Below are 16,436 nucleotides of genomic sequence, written 5' to 3' on the forward strand. Positions count from 1 at the left end.
ATGAAAACAGACCATATCTATGTGGATTTTTCACAGATTTTGCACCGATATGACTATGCAAAGTACTCAGAAGGCTGCTTTCTTAAATATTTTTATCAAAGAATATTTGACATTATTATTATGCATTGTCAATTTCTAGAAATGAACACTGAGAAAATAAAGAATAAATAAAAATACAATAAATAGTTAAACATCAGTACTGTTTAGTATCAGTCAAATGCTGACCATTAAAATAAAGAATAAATAAAAAATAAAATAAATAGCTAAATAAACATAAGTACTGTATGTTTAGTATCAGTCAAATGGTGACCATTAAAATAAAGAATAAATAAAATAAAAGAAATAGCTAAATAAACATCAGTACTGTTTAGTATCAGTCAAATGCTGACTATATTAATACTGCCGAGACAAGAGATAAACAGATAAGCAGCGGTGTTACACCGTATTCTGCAATACAATTTCAGGGGAAACTTTCAACGGTGGAAAACCAGACTTTTTAATATTACATTTTGTAAATGCAATGACTGGAATTGTTTGGTTGAAGGGGGTACCAAACTGTGAATCCTAAACAAAACAGTTTGGTGAATACATGTTTGCAAATTAGCTTCCACTCAGCTGACAAGCAATGAAAGTAGCAACGTGGTTAGCTAGTTAGCTATAAGCTTGTTGTCACAGAGAGTAAAAGATGGACCAGCATTTTGTCTCACCAACTAGGTAATAGCGTAGCGTGAAATCAACACTCAACAGACACAATCCACCACCGCACCGTTGTCTGCTGAGCTGCAAAAAGATGCTCTGATGTTTACCTTTCAATCTGTTACATTACTGACTGCACTGACAAACTATAGATAGCTAACAGCAAACAGACATGAGTGACATGGTTGTCAGGGACAGGGTTAACGTTATATTAGTTATATTGAAAAGCGAAAATGATGGAGTCATTGTTTATTAAGTTTCCAGTATGTATTTAACAAACTAGTTTACAACTTACCGTGATGACACCGCTGAACTGAATGACGCCCTGTCTGCAGAGCCACCGTCAGCTCAGAGTCAGCTCTGTAAACAATGGAGTCAGAGCGCATCCTGCTGGACAAACTACGCTGTGACACCAATTCTAAAGCATTGTTTTCTGCATTATAAGTTTTCATATCGCCGCATATCGGTAAACATATACGGCGATACCGATATATCGGTGAAAGGATAATATCGGCCGACCGATATATCGTTGGGGCACTAGATTTCATACAAAGGTGTACACTACAGTCTTCAAAGACAAAGGACAACTGGCTCTAACAAGGACAGAAAGAGATGTGGAAGACCAGATGTACAACTAAACAAGAGGATAAGTACATCAGAGTCTCTTGTTTGAGAAATAGATGCCTCACATGTCTTCAGCTGACAGCTTCATTGAATTCTACCCGCTCAACACCAGTTTCATGTACACAGTAAAGAGAAGACTCAGGGGTGCAGGCATTATGGGAAGAATTGCAAAGAAAAAGACACTTTTGAAACAGGAAGAACAAAAAGGAAAGGTTAGAGTGGGCAAAGAAACAGACATTGGACAACAGATAATTGGAAAAGAGTGTTATGGATCTTAACCCCATTGAGCTTTTTTGGGATCAGCTAGACTGTAAGGTGCGTGAGAAGTGCCCGACAAGACAAGGCGAAATGTCACCTGAGTATCTGGACAAACTAACAGCTAGAATGCCAAGGATCTGCAACGCTGTCATTGCTGCACATGGAGGATTTTTTTATGAGAACTCTGAAGTATATTAAGAAGTACTGTTTCAAATTGTAATAGTAATTTTTCACGTTATTAATTTCCTGACTATACATTGTGATCAGTTGAATGCCACTTTGGTGAATAAAAGTACCAATTTCTTTCCATAAAAGCAAAATCTGTACATTATTCCAAACTTATATATATATATATATATATATATATATATATATATATATATATATATACAGTGCATCCGGAAAGTATTCACAGCACTTCACTTTTTCCAAATTTTGTTATGTTACAGCCTTATTCCAAAATGGATTAAATTCATTATTTTCCTCAAAATTCTACAAACAATACCCCATAATGACAACGTGAAAGAAGTTTGTTTGAAATCTTTGCAAATTTAATAAAAATAAAAAACGAAAAAAATCACATGTACATAAGTATTCACAGCCTTTGCCATGACACTCAAAATTGACCTCATGTGCATCCTGTTTCCACTGATCATCCTTGAGATGTTTCTACAACTTGATGGGAGTCCACCTGTGGTAAATTCAGTTGATTGGACATGATTTGGGAAGGCACACACCAGTCTATATAAGGTCCCACAGTTAACAGTGCATGTCAGAGCACAAACCAAGCCATGAAGTCCAAGGAATTCTCTGTAGACCTCTGAGACAGGATTGTATAGAGGCACAGATCTGGGGAAGGGTACAGAAAAATGTCTGCAGCATTGAAGGTCCCAATGAGCACAGTGGCCTCCATCATCCGTAAATGGAAGAAGTTTGGAACCAGTAGGACTCTTCTTAGAGCTGGCCGCCTGGCCAAACTGAGCAATCGGGGGAGAAGGGCCTTAGTTAGGGAGGTGACCAAGAACCCGATGGTCACTCTAAAAGAGCTCCTGCATTTCTCTGTGGAGAGAGGAGAAAATTCCACCATTGACTTCCATTCAAAATCACTAAGATGGGTATCTCGGGATCAGAATGTCGTAGAGACTTCTGGGTTGACTTATTTCACACAGGATAGCAAGGAGCCATGTTAAGTATCACCTTGGTAACTGCCTAGTAACCACATGGGCTTACCCTAGCAATCAAGTAACAAAACACATATCTCTGCACCAGAAAATCGTAGAGACTTCCGAGTGACTTATTTCACTCAGGATAGCAAGTAGCCATGTTAAGTATCACTCTGGTAACTGCCTAGCAACCAGATGGGGTTATCCTAGCAACCAAGTAACAAATCATATATCTCTGCACCAGAATAACGTAAAGACTTCTGGTTTTGTTCATTGGACTCAGGGGAGCAAGGAGCCTTTTGAGTATTACCTTGGTAACTGCCTAGCAACCAGATGGGGTTACCCTAGCAACCAAGTAACAAATCATGTATCTCTGCACCAGAACAACAAAAGACTTCTGGTTTCATTCATTGGACTCAGGGTACCAAGGAGCCTATTGAGTATCACCTTGGTAACTGCCTAGCAACCAAATGATCTATCTATCTATCTATCTGATAGACTGAATGGTCTTATAATCTTTAAACTTTGAACTTTTAAAACTACTACTTAAACTTGTAACTACTTAACTTAAAACCTTCAAACTTCAAGCTTTTACAACTACTTCAAACTTTCAGGCTAGGCTTTCTCAAGCCAACATCAAAGTTTGTCTTGAGGACTTTATCTAGTTGGTATTACTATGGTATTATTTATGATTTATATTCACAAACCTTGCTGCAAATTTGCACTTCCTGTAGTTCAATACCTAGCAGATATGAGAACTTGTATGTATTATATTTCCAAATTAAAATTTTTATGGCCTATATATCTCCCTACAATCTATAAGTTTATATTTTTCTGCTTATGAGGGTCAGGTAGTAATGATACAGCTTTCATAATATCTTAAAGCAGTATCTTTGGGGTAGGGAAAGCATGTTTGTTGTGAAAGCACTTCTATGTCTCTTAAATTAAAAGCCCACTTCCTTGTCCATGCACATTTCTTTGTATTGACGTTAACGTCTGTAATTAGCTGACATACTGATGCCTCATCGCCACTGACACAACTACATAGCACAATATTATTGAGTTATTATAAATAATTATAAATATCAGACCTGAAAATGCCTTTGTTTTTCAGTTATTGAAAAGAACAAAATGTTAACTTGCCAGTTAAACATGAAACAGAGATTTGCCAGTTCAAGAATCAGCATCAGAATCAGCATAAGATTTTAATCACTCCACAACACATCACAAATACAGGTGCATCTCAATAAATTAGAATGTCGTGGAAAAGTTCATTTATTTCAGTAATTCAACTCAAATTGTGAAACTCGTGTATTAAATAAATTCAGTGCACACAGAGTGAAGTAGTTTAAGTCTTTGGTTCTTTTAATTGTGATGATTTTGGCTCACATTTAACAAAAACCCACCAATTCACTATCTCAACAAATTAGAATATGGTGACATGCCAATGAGCTTATCAACTCAAAACACCTGCAAAGGTTTCCTGAGCCTTCAAAATGGTCTCTCATTTTGGTTCACTAGGCTACACAATCATGGGGAAGACTGCTGATCTGACAGTTGTCCAGAAGACAATCATTGACACCCTTCACAAGGAGAGTAAGCCACAAACATTCATTGCCAAAGAAGCTGGCTGTTCACAGAGTGCTGTATCCAAGCATGTTAACAGAAAGTTGAGTGGAAGGAAAAAGTGTGGAAGAAAAAGATGCACAACCAACCGAGAGAACCGCAGCCTTATGAGGATTGTCAAGCAAAATCGATTCAAGAATTTGGGTGAACTTCACAAGGAATGGACTGAGGCTGGGGTCAAGGCATCAAGAGCCACCACACACAGACATGTCAAGGAATTTGGCTACAGTTGTCGTATTCCTCTTGTTAAGCCACTCCTGAACCACAGACAACGTCAGAGGCGTCTTACCTGGGCTAAAGTCCTCTTTTCAGATGAGAGCAAGTTTTGTATTTCATTTGGAAACCAAGGTCCTAGAGTCTGGAGGAAGGGTGGAGAAGCTCATAGCCCAAGTTGCTTGAAGTCCAGTGTTAAGTTTCCACAGTCTGTGATGATTTGGGGTGCAATGTCATCTGCTGGTGTTGGTCCATTGTGTTTTTTGAAAACCAAAGTCACTGCACCCGTTTACCAAGAAATTTTGGAGCACTTCATGCTTTCTTCTGCTGACCAGCTTTTAAAAGATGCTGATTTCATTTTCCAGCAGGATTTGGCACCTGCCCACACTGCCAAAAGCACCAAAAGTTGGTTAAATGACCATGGTGTTGGTGTGCTTGACTGGCCAGCAAACTCACCAGACCTGAACCCCATAGAGAATCTATGGGGTATTGTCAAGAGGAAAATGAGAAACAAGAGACCAAAAAATGCAGATGAGCTGAAGGCCACTGTCAAAGAAACCTGGGCTTCCATCCCACCTCAGCAGTGCCACAAACTGATCACCTCCATGCCACGCTGAATTGAGGCGGTAATTAAAGCAAAAGGAGCCCCTACCAAGTATTGAGTAAATATACAGTAAATTAACATACTTTCCAGAAGGCCAACAATTCACTAAAAATGTTTTTTTTTATTGGTCTTATGATGTATTCTAATTTGTTGAGACAGTGAATTGGTGGGTTTTTGTTAAATGTGAGCCAAAATCATCACAATTAAAAGAACCAAAGACTTAAACTACTTCAGTCTGTGTGCATTGAATTTATTTAATACACAAGTTTCACAATTTGAGTTGAATTACTGAAATAAATGAACTTTTCCACGACATTCTAATTTATTGAGATGCACCTGTATATTAAGATTAATCACAGCAGTGGATGTAACGACAGTGATTGTCTTGAAATGTATTGTTGCTGCAGCGCTTTGCTGTAACAACAGCACATAAAAAGACTTGACCTGAAACAATAAAGAGAAAAAAAAAACATCTTTCAAAGACTTTTACTGTGCTGTTATTAATGTTAAAGGAATAGTTCACTAAAAATTAAAAATTCTCTCATCATTTACTCACCCTCATGTCATCCTAGATGTTTATGACTTTCTCTCTTCTGCAGAACACAAACAAAGATTTTTAGAAGAATATTTCAGCTCTGTTGGCCCAAACAATGCAAGTGAATGGTGGCCAGAACACTGAAGCTCCAAAAAGCACATAAAGGCAGCATAAAAGTAATCCATACGATTCCAGTGATTTAATCCATGTCTTAAGAAGCGATATAAGTGTGGTGAAAAACAGATCAATATTTAAGTCCTTAAAAATGATAAAAGCAAAGATTTTGAGAATAAAGTCGTAATGTTTTTAGAATAAAGTCAAAATTACAAGAATAAAGTTGTATCATTATGAAATTAAAGTCGTTATATTTTGAGAAAAGTCCTGAGGAAAGTAACATCAAAATAATGTGGTGGAAAACAGCAAAAAACAGTGTGTCTGTCTTTACATACAATAAACACAGAGAGATAACACTGGCTGTACAACTTTGTTGTCAAGTTAGCTGAGCTGAATTTAAAGGGATGGTTCACCCAAAAATAATAATTCTCACATTATTTACTCACCCTCATGCCATCTAAGATGTGTAAAACTTTCTTCTGCAGAACACAAATGAATATTTTTAGAAGAATATTTCAGATCTGTTGGTCCATTCAATGCAAGTAAATGGTGGCCAGGCCTTTGAAGCTCCAAATAAACAAATCAAGTCAGCATAAACATAATCCATCATACTCCAGTGACTAAATCCATGTCTTCTGAAGTGATACAGTTGGTTTTGGGTGAGAACAGATGAAAATATAACTCCTTTTCAATGTGCATCTTGACATCATTCTCTTTAGAAATCATTATTTCAAGCTCGATTACACTTCCTAAGGGTGCCATCTAGCGCTCTGCACATGCGTCAAACTATAGGAAGTGTAATCGAGCTTGAAATCATGATCATGCCTAGAGACTGCAATGGCAAGATGTACAGTGCAAAAAGAGAAATATATTTTGGTCTGTTTTCACCCAAAATTGATTGGATTGCTTCAGAAGACATTGATTAAACCACTGAAGTTGTATGGTTTACCTTTATGCTGATTTTATCTCCTGGAGCTTCAAAGGAATGGCCACCATTCACTTGCACTGAATGGACTTACAGAGCTAAGATATTCTTCTAAAAATCTTTGTGTTCTGCAGAAGAAAGTCAAACACATCTGGGATGGCATGATGGTGAGTAAATGATGAAAGAATTTAAATTTTTTTGAGTGAACTATTCATTTAATGTGGGAGGTTTTTGCAGGCTTTCTTTTCATGAATGAAGTGTGCATTAGCACAAGAGTTTTCAACCTGTGGGCACCTTCCAAGGGACACGCAAGATGCTTACACAAGTGAAGCAAAAAATAACTAGAACTGCTGGGCACATTTCAAGACATTGTATGTGGTAACATCCTCTCAGTTATACTATTGTTTTGAGAGCAAAAACTAGCAAAAAAGCAGACCACGCATCACTCACGCCAGGCTAGTCTGCATGAATAACTTCCTGGTTCTTTCTCCTGAATAAATTCAGTTTCCTACATAACCGCAGTGGACACTAATAATAACTCTGTGTTGATGCGCCAAAAGACAAAGGATTTCTTTATTGGTAAATCCTATCCTAAAGTATTATTTAACTTAATCATCCACATCAATTTCTTGCAATAATGAAGCTGCTGGCTTGGTGTCCGTTTTGTTTAATTTGTGATTTTTATTTTTTTACTTTTTTTTTTTTTACTCAAAATATCTTACTTTATTCATGCAATACACTATTTTCGTAATGGTATGAATTTATTCTGGTAATTTTGACTTTATTCTCAAAATTGTATGACTTCAATCTCATAATGCTACAATTTTATTCTCGTAATACTATGACTTTTTTCTCAAAATCTTAGATTTTGTTTTATTTTAACATGGCACTAAAATGCAGTTTTACATGAGGGTGAGTGAATGATGAGGGAATTTTCATTTTAGGGCGAACTATTCCTTTAATGTGAGTGTTCCTAGATTATTATATAATTATAATTTATAAATATGTATTCAAAAGCTTTCATCGAATGTGATGTCAGGACATTTCAAGTGACTCTGTTTGTAACTGTCTTATGACACTCTATGTTAACCCACATATCCCAATGCCAGGGGCGAAACCTGGAGTGCAGAGATTCTGATTGGCCACATGTCTGGGTCATTCATTCCACTCTGTTACACAGTGTAAGACAAGTTTACAACTAAATGATGAGACAAGACCCTGGATATATAGGAAACTTGGTCTGCACACATGGCCCAAGAAAAATCAAATATCTAACAACAAACATGTATTGAATGATATTGTTGGAATCCATTTATTCATCCAATCAGGTACAAGTCAGAAGAGGCCGCAGTGTCAAATATACAGTATATTAGTATGGTCGCAAGGACAAAAGTCGACAGTCTAAAGGACTCCACAGTCAGCAAAGTAGTTCATAGTTTAAAATGGTTGTCTACTTTGCATGCGTGGCTTTATGTATCTGCAGCATACAGTATGTGTATGCTTATTTGCATGTGTGTGTCTTCCTTTGTGGTCTGTGCTTAAAATGAATGCTTTCCTTGTCTATGCAGGATGTAGTGAGATCAGCAGTTATTACTGGGTCAGAGACTTCCCTTGTCTGGTCCCATTAGATCATTTTAGTACATTAGGTCTGGAGCCTATATCCCACAGGGTCATGCTGCAGAACCCTGGAGATGCAAGGCTCTGTCCAAACTACTCTTTAAAAAAACTCAATCAAGTGGTTCCACGTGATTGAAACAAGTTCTCTGAACAAAACGGAATCAATTTAAACCCAATAAAACAATACAAGTTAAGCTCAATCAAAAGCATTTGTGTCAGTGTTGATTACCACAAAATTATTTTGACTTTCCTTCCTTTTCTTTAAGTGAGGCACTTACAATGGAGGTAAATGGGGCCAATTTTTGGAGGGTTAAAAACAATGCAAACCCGTAGAAGTTCTACTAACTTAGAGGCAACTGATTGCCTTTACGTTTACAAGATTCAAAACTTAAGTCTCAAGTATGCAAAACTTGTTTTTCTCAGAAACTATAAATTAAAATTTAATTATTTTAGTCCATTCAAAAAATGCAATTACTAATGTTTATTAAGTCCTGCAAACTTAATTTATACAACTTAAAAAATGTTTTTGAAATCATGAATATGCCTTGTATTATTTTAATAATTATTTAAAACATAATTCAACTCTAATTTTAGGTGAAATGTGCTATTTTTTTTTTCTTTTTTTTTTTTTTTTTTTAAGTTTCCTTAAATGTGAAAATGTTGCAACTTAAACATATATATATAAAAAAAAAAGCAAACTGCATGTAGTAAACATTTAATATAAAAAACAAGGTATAATTGACAAAACATGAGGCACAACACTGAGGAAAAAAAAAAAAAACTGACAGTGACAGGATAAATTGTCTCAGCTGCATTAGTGTTGCACATCCTTCAACATTAAAAAGGTATAAAGCCACCTGTCTTTAAAACTCTTTTGGGTAACTCAGATCCAATGCATAAATCAGTCCAAACGTTAAAAGAAATCTGAAAAGCCTGGGCAGGTGTGTGATGACTTCACTTTCAAGAACATTGACATTTCTGACCAGATTGTAGTGAATTGCAGCATCTGTGAGTTCTCTGACCGCTGTTAACAGGGCAAATGGTGAATATCCAACATTTGGCTCTTCTGAATCTTCAGCCCTGAAATGCAGGAATAGAAAAAAGTGGCAAAATTAAAGAACAAATTATTAAAATCGGTTTCAAAATACACACCTACATAAAATACAGTCAAAGTCAGAAGTTTACATACACGTTAGCCAAATACATTCAAACTCAGTTTTTCACAAGTCCTGACATTTAATTGCAGAAAACATTCCCTGTCTTAGGTCAGTTAGGATCACTGCTTTATTTTAAGAATGTGAAATGTCAGAGTAATAGTAGAGAGAATGATTTATTTCAGCTTTTATTTCTTTCATCACATTACCAGTGGGTCAGAAGTGTACATACAATTTGTTAGTATTTGGTAGCATTGCCTTTAAATTGTTTAACTTGCTTTAAAAGTTTTGGGTAGCCTTCCACGAGCTTCTCACAATAAGTTCCTGGAATTTTGGCTCATTCCTCCAGACAGAACTGGTGTAACTGAGTCAGGATTGTAGGCCTCCTTGCTCGTAAACACTTTTTCAGTTCTGCCCACAAATTGTCTATCGGATTGAGGTCAGGGCTTTGTGATGACCACTCCAATACCTTGACTTTGTTGTCCTTAAATCATTTTGCCACAACTTGAGGTATTCTTGGGGTCATTGTCCATTTGGAAGACCCATTTGTGACCAAGCTTTAACTTCCTGGCTGATGTTTTGAGATATTACTTCAATAGATCCTCATAATTTTCCTTCCTCATGATGCCATCTGTTTTGTGAAGTGCACCAGTCCCTCCTGCAGCAAAGCACCCCCACAACATGATGCTGCCATCCCCATGCTTCACAGTTGGGATGGTGTTCTTCGGCTTGAAAGCCTCATCCTTTTTCCTCCAAACATAACGATGGTCATTATGGCCATTCATTTCCATTTTTGTTTCATCAGACCAGAGGACATTACTCCAGAAAGTAATATCTTTGTCCCCATGTGCATTTGCAAACTGTAGTCTGGCTTTTTTATGGTGGTCTTGGAGCACTGGCTTCCTCCTTGCTGATCAGCCTTTCAGGTTATGTTGATATAGGACTTGTTTTACTGTGGATATAGATACTTGTCTACCCGTTTCCTCCAGCATCTTCACAAGGTCCTTTGCTGTTGTTCTGGGATTGATTTGAACTTCTCGCCAAAATACGTTCATCTCTAGGAGACAGAATGTGTCTCCTTCCTGAGTGGTATGATGGTTGCGTGGTCCCATGGTTTTTATACTTTCATACTATTTTTTTGTACAGATGAACGTGGTACCTTCAGGCCTTTGGAAATTGCTCCCAAGGATGAACCAGACTTTTGGCTGATTTCTTTTGATTTTCTCATGATGTCAAACGAAGAGGCACTGAGTTTGAAGGTAGGCCTCAAAATACATCCACAGGTACACCTCTAATTAGCCAATTAGCCTATCAGAAGCTAATTGGCTAATTGCCTAAAGGTTTGACATCCATTTTCTGGAATTTTCCATGCTGCTTTAAGGCACTGTTAACTTAGTGTATGTAAACTTCTGACCCACTGGAATTGTGATGTAGTCAATTAAAAGTAAAACAATCTGTCTGTAAACAATTGCTGGAAAAATTACTCGTGTCATGCACAAAGTAGATGTCCTAAACGACTTGCCAAAACAATAGTTTTCTCATATGAAATCTATGGAGTGGTTAAAAAATGAGTTTGTGTATGTAAACTTCTGACTTCAACTGTAGTTCACACAAAAATTATGTCCTTATTTACTCACTTGTTCCAGACCAGTATGACTTTATTTCTTCCATGGAATACAAAAGCTTTGTTTTGTTTTTGTTGTTGTTGTTTGTTGTTGTTGTTGTTGTTGTTTTTTTTTTTTTTTTTATAAATCATCTTCTTTAAAAGGATAGTTCCCTCCAAAATGCAAATTCTCTCATCATTTACTCACCCTCATGCCATCCCATATGTTTATGACTTACTTTGTTCTGCAGAACACAAATGAAGATATTAGAAAAATATCTCAGCTCTGTAGGTTCATACAATGTAAGTAAATGGTGACCAGAACTTTGAAGTTTCAAAAAGCACAAAAAGGCAGAATAAAAGTAATCCATAAGACTCTAGTGGTTAAATCCATATCTTCAGATACAATAAACGGATCAATTTTTAAGTCCTTTTTTATTACAGATCTCCACTTTCACTTTCAGATGTGAAATTGAAACTAAACAGACTTTCAGATGTAAACGTGAAAGTGGAGATTTATAGTAATAAAGGACTTGAATATTGATCGGTTTCTCACCCACACTAATTATATCACTTCAGAAGACATGGATTTAACAGCCAGAGTCGTATGGATTACTTTTATGCTGTTTTTAACTGCTTTTTGGAGCTTCAAAGTTCTGACACCTATTCACTTGCATTGTGTGGCCTTACAGAGCTGAAATATTGTTATAAATATTTGTTTGTGATCTGCAGATGAAAGTCATACACATCTGGGGTGGCATGAGGGCAAGTAAATAATGAAAGAATTTTCATTTTTGGGTGAGGTATTCCTTTAAGTTTCAAAAATGGTTAAATGATATCGAAATGTGTGACTAAAGTAATGTACCCTGCATGTTTTGAAGAATCTTGAGACGTCTTCTATAGGTTGTTTGATTTAATTATAGACACACCAACAGATACATACATGCATTACATGTGGTCACCATTGGTGAGTGGGGTGTCCTATCACAATCAAAAGTAAAATAACAATATTCATGTTCAGAAGATATGAATATATTAGCATTTTGTACTTTGAATTGTTTACTGTAAATATTAACCAAAGAGCAATAAGAATGCACGCAGTAATAGGAATAGAGGATAAAACTGGGCAAGGGTCTAAAACACTTATTTGCAGTGATGGCCAGATATTGAAACCATTCAAGTCTCTATTCTTTGCCAAAGTTTACTATTTACCTCATTCATTAATAAGGGCATAAATCTGACAGTCTTTTCTGCTTTTCATTATTGTAATAGAGGAAGGCCGCTGCACACTTTTGAGGTTGAAAAAAGTAAGGAGATCATTGTTAGGTGCTATTCATGTCTCTTGAATTATCTTAAGCAAACAGACACGCCTATAAATGCAGGTTTTATTAAATCCATGTTTCAGGTAACTTCCTCATTCCAGAAAGACATAATGACTAGTACTACCCACACCTACAAATAGCGTTATTCTATAAATGATTTGTGTGTGAGGTTCAGTTTTTGGAGTGGCTGTTACTAGAAATATCACATTTTCAGGAAAGAGCCTGGTTACTTCAGGAAACTAGTTTGCTTTTATTTTCATCTGGGAAACTAGGTATCTTTTCAGCAACTACTGAAGTTTAGCAGTCATTGAGATTGGATTTGAATCAGTCTGGAGTGTAGTCTAGTTTTTATAGCTATCCAGCCAGTAATGGTGCAGCATAACAGCAAAGCTGGGACCAAATAGGTTGACCTGTTTGCCATAGTCTAGGAGCGGTGAACATCTTGCATGGAGCAATAGTCACTGGTGGAAACGTATACTTTCATTTTTCAGGTTTGTTCCTATAATATTCTTAATTCATCCTATTGGATTCCAAGTTTTGTCTAAGATGATCATTTGTAAAGTTTACTTAGATTTACCCTAAATGCCATAGAGTGACAAGGCTATTTTGTGAAGTTTCATATCTGTTATTTATTTAATTTAATTTATTTATTTATTTTTTACAAATCATAGGTCAGTTAGTCCATTTGTGTAATTTTGCTGTTACTTTAAAGTATCTTTAAATATTCTAATTTCACACTAAATTCTGATACCTAGAAATCAGTGTAACATTGCATAACCGTTTACAGTAATATATGCCACTTTTCATATTTTGTTGTCTAATGCAGTGGCATTTATTAATTGTGTAAGTATCCAAATACTTTCAGGATCACTATATAATTTTGAAAAAAATGTTGATGCAGTTGTTGAGGAAATGTAAAGGACTGTGGTTGGAAGAGGGACATTTTTCTCTTACATTTTGTAAGAAACATCCAAAATTAGTCATTCTGTATATGCACCTACTCCTGAATCACCCGTTACACCAACTTTTAAAAATAGATGTTTGTGTGAAGCTTCCTTCCCTGAAATCCTAAGTGAAAGTGGCAGTCTTGCTTTTTGTTGTTTCTTTGGTCTGTAACTCATACCTCACCCTAAGACAATCCAGCATGGTTCAAAGAAAAGGGAAGGAACCTGCACTCCACAGCAAACACATGCTGTGTTTGTTCCCACCCTGAGACTCTGTGCTCTTTCTGATCTTATCCTTCCCTGCTTTTGATCACACTTTTAAAATTAGAAATGAAAAGAGTTTATAGAACACAACAACAAATAAAGTCTTTCAATAATCTCATTGTGATAAGGCATGAACCACAGAGTTCTTCTGAACACAGAATTGAGAATTGATTCATTTACACAGTTTGAACTGCACCACCAATACTCTTGAAACTATAGTCACACCACAAATATAAATTTTCCACCATATGTGCATTATTCATAGATGCAACTGAGTCAGAAATGGAAACCTCCCAATTTTAAACCATATTTAAAGTAAACCAGGGATTGCAATGGCATGGAATCAGTTCCTCTGTTATGCAAAGCAACATTGTGTTGTACATAGTGAAATATTGCCTTTGTGTATGTTGTATGAATCATTCTACCATCAGTTCAAACAGTTCTATGCACTGTAATTAACGTTAGCATTTCCATAAAAACATGGATCAGTATGGTATAATTACAAACCATTTCCTGCATGAATTTCTTAGTACGCTTGGCTAACCAACCTCAGTACAAAGAACCATGCTGGTGGAATGGCATTAGTGATGTGGCGAATCATGATTGGTTAAGCCTAATTGCTCAGTCAGTCCATTCTTATCCTGATTTTGCAGCACCTCAATGGAAAAAGAAACCGTAATCTTGTCAACGAGCCTGGATCGGTATAGAACAGCACAATCAAATATAGTAAGCAACTATTATGTTATTTCACACTAAAGATTTTGTTGTGGACTCAAGTCGTTCGGTTGATGTGAACTGAATTCGAACATCAGTACTGTATGTTTAATATAAGTCAATTGTTGACCATTTAAATAAAGAATAAATCAAAATAAAACAAATAGCTAAATAAACATCAGTACTGTATAGTATTAGTCAAATGCTGACCATTAAAATAAAGAATAAATAGAAATAAAATAAATAGCTAAATAAACATCAGTACTGTTTAGTATCAGTCAAATGCTGACCATTAAAATAAAGAATAAATAAAAAATAAAATAAATAGCTAAATAAACATCAGTACTGTTTAGTATCAGTCAAATGCTGACTATATTAATACTGCCGAGACAAGAGATAAACAGATAAGCAGCGGTGTTACACCGTATTCTGCTATACAAGTTCAGGGGAAACTTTCAACGGTGGAAAACCAGACTTTTAAATATTACATTTTATAAATGCAATGATTGGAATTGTTCGGTTGAAGGGGGTACCAAACTGTGAATCCTGAACAAAACAGTTTGGTGAACACATGTTTACACATTAGCTTCCACTCAGCTGACAACAATGAAAGTAGCTACGTGATTAGCTAGTTAGCTATAAGCTCGTTGTCACAAAGAGTAAAAGACGGACGTTGTTTATTTTACTTTCCAGCATTGTGTCTCATCAACTAGGTAATAACATAGCATTAAATCAACACTCACCACACACAATTCACCACCGCACCGTTGTCTGCTGAGCTGCAAAAAGATGCTCTGATGTTTACCTTTCAATCTGCTACATTACTGAATACACAACAGACATGAGTGACATGGTTGTCAGGGACAAGGTTAATGTTATATTAGTTTTATTGAAAAGGGAAAATGATGGGGTCATTGTTTAATAACTTTCCAGTGTGTATTTCACAAACTAGTTAGCAACTTACTGACACACAGCTTAAGTCTGCAGAGCCACCGTCAGCTCAGCTCTGTAAACAGTGGAGTCGGAGCATGCTCTGCTGGACAAACTACGTAATGACACCAATTCTAAAGCATTGTTTTCTGCATTATATGTTCTGAAAAAAAGTTTTCATATCGGCGCATATCTGTAAAATATACGCCGATACTGATAATATCGGCCGACCGATATCGGTCAGGCACTAATATATATATATATATATATATATATATATATATACACTGGCGGCCAAAAGTTTGGAATAATGTACGGATTTTGCTGTTTTGGAAGGAAATTGGTACTTTAATTCACCAAAGTGGCATTTAACTGATCACAAAGTATAGTCAGGACATTACAGATGTAAAAAACAGCTCCATCACTATTTGAAAAAGTAATTTTTGATCAAATCTAGACAGGCCCCATTTCCAGCAGCACTCCAACACCTTATCCTTGAGCAATCATGCTAAATTGCTGCTTTGGTATTAGAAAATCACTTGCCATTATATCAAATACAGTGCATCCGGAAAGTATTCACAGCGCTTCACTTTTTACACATTTTGTTATGTTACAGCCTTATTCCAAAATGGATTAAATTCATTATTTTCCTCAAAATTCTACAAACAATACCCCATAATGACAATGTGAAAGAAGTTTGTTTGAAATCTTTGCAAATTTATTAAAAAAAAAAAACGAAAAAAAAAAATCACATGTACATAAGTATTCACAGCCTTTGCTCAATACTTTGTTGAAGCACCTTTGGCACCAATTACAGCCTCAAGTCTTTTTGAGTATGATGCTACAAGCTTGGCACACCTATTTTTGGGCAGTTTCTCCCATTCTTCTTTGCAGGACCTCTCAAGCTCCATCAGGTTGGATGGGGAGCGTCGGTGCACAGCCATTTTCAGATCTCTCCAGAGATGTTCAGTCGGGTTCAAGTCTGGGCTCTGGCTGGGCCACTCAAGGACATTCACAGAGTTGTCCCAGAGCCACTCCTTTGTTATCTTGGCTGTGTGCTTAGGGTCATTGTCCTGTTGGAAGATGAACCTTCGCCTCAGTCTGAGGTCCAGAGCGCTCTGGAGCAGGTT

General features: G+C 36.4%; 1 protein-coding gene across 3 annotated transcripts in view; it reads left to right on the forward strand.

The window, feature by feature from the left end:
* The window catches only part of LOC127419266 (solute carrier organic anion transporter family member 4A1-like), a 55,152-nt gene that overhangs the window by 7,320 nt on the left and 31,396 nt on the right, over positions 1–16,436 (forward strand). The window contains exon 2 of one of the 3 annotated variants that reach the window (XM_051660535.1): positions 10,676–10,788. The exons of 1 other annotated variant lie outside the window; for it this stretch is intronic. The gene's annotated coding sequence lies outside the window, so the exon portion shown is untranslated. Of the gene's footprint in view, positions 1–10,675; positions 10,789–12,634; positions 12,946–16,436 lie in introns of those variants that run through there. One more of the 3 variants, XM_051660537.1, reaches the window with a different exon arrangement.

This window comes from Myxocyprinus asiaticus, chromosome 28 (assembly GCF_019703515.2).
Source record: "Myxocyprinus asiaticus isolate MX2 ecotype Aquarium Trade chromosome 28, UBuf_Myxa_2, whole genome shotgun sequence".
Classification (NCBI taxonomy): Eukaryota; Metazoa; Chordata; class Actinopteri; order Cypriniformes; family Catostomidae; genus Myxocyprinus; species Myxocyprinus asiaticus.